The 5,600-nt window shown below is 33.8% G+C and overlaps 1 long non-coding RNA gene across 1 annotated transcript in view; it reads right to left on the reverse strand.

Annotated features, from left to right (window-relative positions):
• The window catches only part of LOC110266873, a 20,328-nt gene continuing 15,928 nt past the window's right edge, over positions 1,201–5,600 (reverse strand). Inside the window, exon 3 of the long non-coding RNA XR_002354236.1 lies at positions 1,201–1,284. This is a non-coding gene — a long non-coding RNA (uncharacterized LOC110266873). The remainder of the gene's footprint in view (positions 1,285–5,600) is intronic.

Below are 5,600 nucleotides of genomic sequence, written 5' to 3' on the forward strand. Positions count from 1 at the left end.
AAGACAGTAATTACAGTAACAATAAACAAAAATTTAAAAAAAATAAAGAGATTGAGAGATTGTGCTGACGACAATAGAAGGGCAGAAGAAGACAGTAGCGACTGTAAGTAACTGGAAGGCGAATAGGCACGGCGCTGCGAGTGTTCCTATGTTGGGAGGGGTGGGCGCTGCGAGATGCTAGGTCGCGAGAGGTGGATGACGATGACACTGTGAGTTGCTGAGTCGCGAGAGGTGGACGATGACAGTTCTGCGACGACGCCGCGACTTGCTATCTCGTTACAGCTAAACGGCGACGCCACTGCGATTTTACTGTTATGTGAGAACTGCATGGCGACGGCGCTACGACTGTTGTAGTGGTAGGCGACAGATCTGGATGAGTGGCAAAGAGTGGAGACAGTGGCGGTGGCAGAGGGAGGAATGATGGAGGGAAGAGGGTAGTGACAGAAGAAGATAAAGGAGGGAGGAGCGATGAAGGAGGGACACAACAATAGAAGAATGAGGAGGATGGAGGAAGAAGGGAAGAGGAAGAAGGTACCTGGATGTTGACAGATTTCTGGCTTAACAAACAAACGATAGACATGTACTATCATATTTATGGTAGTGTTTGGTTGGTGTCCATGTCTTATTGAGACATGGACACGGTGACACATGTCTGTTGTTTGGTTTGGTGAGACACAGATTTTCAAGGACACGGGAAGACACAGATGGACACGGAGACATTAAATTTGTGTACCTCCAATTTGGTGAGACACTGAGACACAACTTGTGAGACACTGATTTTTTACTCTTTTACCCTTATTGAATTTTTAAAATTTGTCATCTTATCTCCCCAAATTTTTTTTTCTCTTCCTCTTTTAGATTCTACAACCAAATTTATCCTTTTATTTTCTTTAAGAAAAAAAAATTGTTCATTTAATTTTTTTATTTATTTAAATTTTGATTAATCTTTAATAGATTCTGAACTTTAGTTTTTTATTTTTTTAAAAAAAAAAATATATATTTAATATTTGAATGATAATTTAAGATGATATTAGAAAAAATAAAAAATATTAGAAAAAATAAAAATTCAATGGTGATGATATGCAGTGTTTGGAATAATGGGTATACAATGATAGTGATAAAACTTATGGTTGAATGAAGGGTAATTCAGTCTTTTTTAAATATGTATGTCTTGTTCCTTATTTTTATTAAACACAATACATAGACACAAATATTTTATGTCCATGTCTTTAGTGTCTATGTCTTTGTGTCTATGTCTCATCATATACATCAACCAAACGGAGCCTATGTGACTATATTTTTGGTGTACATGGACACAAACCAACGTTACCTATATGTGTGCATACTATACTTCTATAGTGCCTATAAAATTAAATGGGATAAAATAATCTCTCTTTCATTTCTAAAAAAGGTTTTTCTTTTTTTCTTAGTGTCTTTTAATTAATCCGGCAGACTAAAAATTAAGTTGTTACGGAAGCCAATCAGTACGGAAAAAAAATATAGGTAGCTGTATTTATAACAGCCTGATGCCCAATAATCAATCCTAATCACAGCAATATATATTTTCCGCTTTAAATCCTGAATATGCAAACTGATATAAGACCAATATGGGAAATGGGCATAACGATCCCAGACTCAAACAAAGAACCATGCTCCATGATCCCCAATAACAGTGATAGCAAGCTAATCTTTTGATTCTTGGGAAGCAGAATACTCAAAATCAAATGACGGCCCAAAGAATTTTGATGGTGAGTGCTTTAATAAAAATAGTTTATTTTTTTCTCAGATAAGAAATGATAAATGGACATTTATTGGCCTCCTCAAAGCTGCACCCAAATTCCAAACGTTGATTTAATCCAACAGATAGGAACCCATATAGTTTTCCTGACCAAAAAACATTCTCATATAGTTTTGTCTGGAGATATGTGAGTTTGTAAAGGAATGTTTACGATATTACCAAAAAAAAAAAAGGAATGTTTACGATTTGAAGTTGCTCAATCCATCTTAAAATAATAATAATAATAATGATTTTTAAAAATTACGTTGATGTGACATTGTAACTCATCATTTAATCTTTTAATTAAGTGATTAGGAATTAGAATAAAAAAATTCAAAAATACAGAAAATAAAAGGATTCTAAACATTCAAATCTTTAAAATTCTTTCTAATAGTTGACCCCCACGATAAAAAAGGATTAATTTTAATTTATATATTATATACAAACACACAAAACTTTGTCTCTTTCGGTAAATGGAAATCTATGTAATTTGCTGTCTTTAATTGTTGAATATATCCTCCCAGCAAAGATGGTGATTGAAATAGATGGCAATGCAATAATACAGCACAAAAACTTGTAGGATGGTATATTACGATGCAACAACTAATTCATGCACGTGAAGGAATCAATTACCTAAAACATAAAATTATGTCTAACTAACCAATTGTTTTCATGATGATGTTACTTTTGAAAGATTACCAAAACAATATTTGATAAGATTCGCAACAAGTTTTGAGCAATTTTTTCCCCAACTTTTAATCAAGTAAAATAACATAGCATAGCATATCTATATTGAAATAAAGTAATAACTATGCATGGTAGATATGGGAAGATACGTCGGTAGCTATTTTGATTTTATGTTTTATTGAGGACCAATAATCTAAACTTATATTTGAGAGATAAAGTATCCAATTATCCATATTTCAAGAGAGAATATATGAATTCTTTCAAGATAAGAGAGTAGAGTTAACATAATCTCCTTCGGATCATTACTCAGATTTTACGTACAACTGAATATATAGAAAATTAAATCTATATTTGAATCTTAATAATAATCACTTAAATTCGCTTCTATCCTCATCTGAGGATGTTGGATTTCAAAATCCTCCAACTTGAATAAAAGTATGCTATACAGTATAGGCACATAATCCAAATATTAGTGTCAAGTGCCAATGAATATTGATCGAACTATATATCTACTATATTGATTGAACACGTGTCTAAATAATAATATAGGCATATCTGTTATATATTTTATATTTGAATGAAAAGGATTCTAATAAAAAAATGTGTAAATTTTATAATTTGAAAATATGTTGAGTAGCTTTTCCAATGGAAAACGATCTATCTATCAACCACTTTTTTTAATATTTTTTTAAAAAAAAATGTTTTTACACTAAAAAAATAAGGGGTTTATCCACCGAAAAAACTGTGGCTAAACTCCAAGATAACGGTAGCAACCATGCATTGGTCACGAAAAAATATTTATGGATTTGTCACGATTTTAGAGTTATTAGCCACAATTTTAAACATTGTGAAGGCCTTCGAATAGCCACGATTTGTATATCATTGCTTACACATAATGCTATGGCCCTATAAAATAATTAAATCGAAAAGTATCATTCTACCACACTTCATTGTTAACTAATTTATGCAGGCTGGATTTTTTAGCCACAATTTTTTTTTGTGACTAACGTCGGATTATTTAATTACACTATTTTTGTGGCTAACTCGCACTATTTTTTACATATAATTCTGTTACTGTTACAAACCCAAAAATACGTTTAGATTTATCAAAACCTATGAGACATACAGCATTACTAAAACTACACGCCCTACATTTTCAGCACCAAAGACCTTTTCAATTTATAGTGTTGCTCTACGCGCCATTATACTCAGAAACCGTACCAATAAGTTCGCGTCATTATCTCGACCTTGTTCATGGCCATCATATTCCATCATGACTTTTTCATCCTTTTTCAAATGTCAAACTTAAATTGCGGTCATTTTGCGAATTGTGATTTCTCCAGTAGAAGTGTCTACAACCGAATGCAAAATTGAATAAAAGAAATAAATCAAATATTAGAACTAAAAAAATTACGTATAAAAGACTGAAATTGCATATACCTTTGATATTCACAACTAAAGGGTCATTATAATCTTTTTTTTTATAGATGCAATTGGTTGAGACTTATTTCATCCAAACCTTCTGCAAATTCTTCATTGTTGTTGATATTCTGTGGTTATCGTAGTTCTGTTAGAAGGACCTCTCCTAAATTATTATGTTTTTGCTTCACAATAAAATCTGCTAAAAAAATTCTACTAGAAGGGTCTCTCCTAAATTATTACGTTTTTGTTTCACGATAAAATCAGCTAAAAAAACCAAAATAAAGAAAGAAAGTCAGTATTATGGATTTGGAGAATATTGTATCATACTATAGGGTTCATGTAGTATGGTTAAAGAAAGTGCTCTTAGGTGCTACAGAAAAAGTAGGAGCCAAAAGACGACCTAAATAAAAGTGATGGGAAGTTATATTGGACTTTTTCCGTGATTACTTTAACTCTCCGAAAAAAAACTACATTAAAAGTTAAGCGCCACTTTTTTTTTCAAAGATAAATATTATTTTATTAATATAAAATAAAAGTGTTTCCATAAGGAAGTACAAAAGAATTGGGTATTCCCATTTATCACCAATTGTGACTGAAAGACTAAGAGCTTAAAGAAGAGTAAAGTAAGAGTAAAGAAAATTAGTAGCATCTATCAGGTATGGTTCACGAGTTCACGCACTAAATTGCTGGCTTCTTTCACTATCTCTGGTGCCGGGCTTATTACCTTCTCAGAAACACACCGATTTCTCGCTTTCCAAGTGCTCCAACATAGCGCCGCTATGAGGAGGGTCTTTTGTCTACCGTCGAATTGAGCCGCTGCCCAGGATAAGACTCGTTGCCACCAATTGAAAAAAGTTTCTTCTTCTCTCATCCATAGGTCAGGGGTTATTAAGCTTAGGCTCCATATTATTGAAGACAGGGGGCATTGGAACAAAGCATGAGAAATTGATTCAGCCTTCAACATGCATCTTGGACAAGTGGTAGGAGTGGATGCGAACCGGCTGTGAACTTGTTGCAACACCGGAAGCTTTTCATGAAGACTTTTCCATAGAAAAATCTTAATTTTATATGGTAATTTCAACTCCCAAATGCTATTCCAGACTTTGTTGTGTATGTTCTGGGGCCTCAATGAAGTAGGAGAATGAAAGAATCCATAAGCAATTTTGTATCCTGACCCAACTTCATATATACCAAATTTTGTCCAGCACCAATTAACTTCATCCTCCTCCTCTATTGGTTTGATTGAAAAAATTTTATTGCATATATCAACTGAAAAAATCGACTCAATCAGATTTCTATTCCAGCTTCTATCAGGATTTAGTAATGCACTAACGTAATACACTTGCAGATTTGGCGGGATTGTGAGTGCATTTTGAGGGACATTAAGGGGCACTGGTGGTGGGAGCCAGGGGTCATGGAAGATGTGAACATTAGTGCCAGAGCCTATTTTCCATAACAAGCCTTTCTCGATCACCTTGCGCCCTTCAAGAATACTTCTCCAACCCCACGACGGTACACTTCCTATCTCTGCATATAGAAAATCTGTATATCTGAAATATTTAGCTTTGAGCATTCTTGATATAGTAGAATTAGGGTATTTCATTAGACGCCAACATTGCTTGCCCAATAAAACCAAATTTTGCGCCCTTAGATCCTTGATCCCCAGCCCTCCATCTTTCTTCGGTCTCGTCATTGTGTCCCATTTAATCCAAAC

Source organism: Arachis ipaensis, chromosome B09 (genome assembly GCF_000816755.2).
Source record: "Arachis ipaensis cultivar K30076 chromosome B09, Araip1.1, whole genome shotgun sequence".
Classification (NCBI taxonomy): Eukaryota; Viridiplantae; Streptophyta; class Magnoliopsida; order Fabales; family Fabaceae; genus Arachis; species Arachis ipaensis.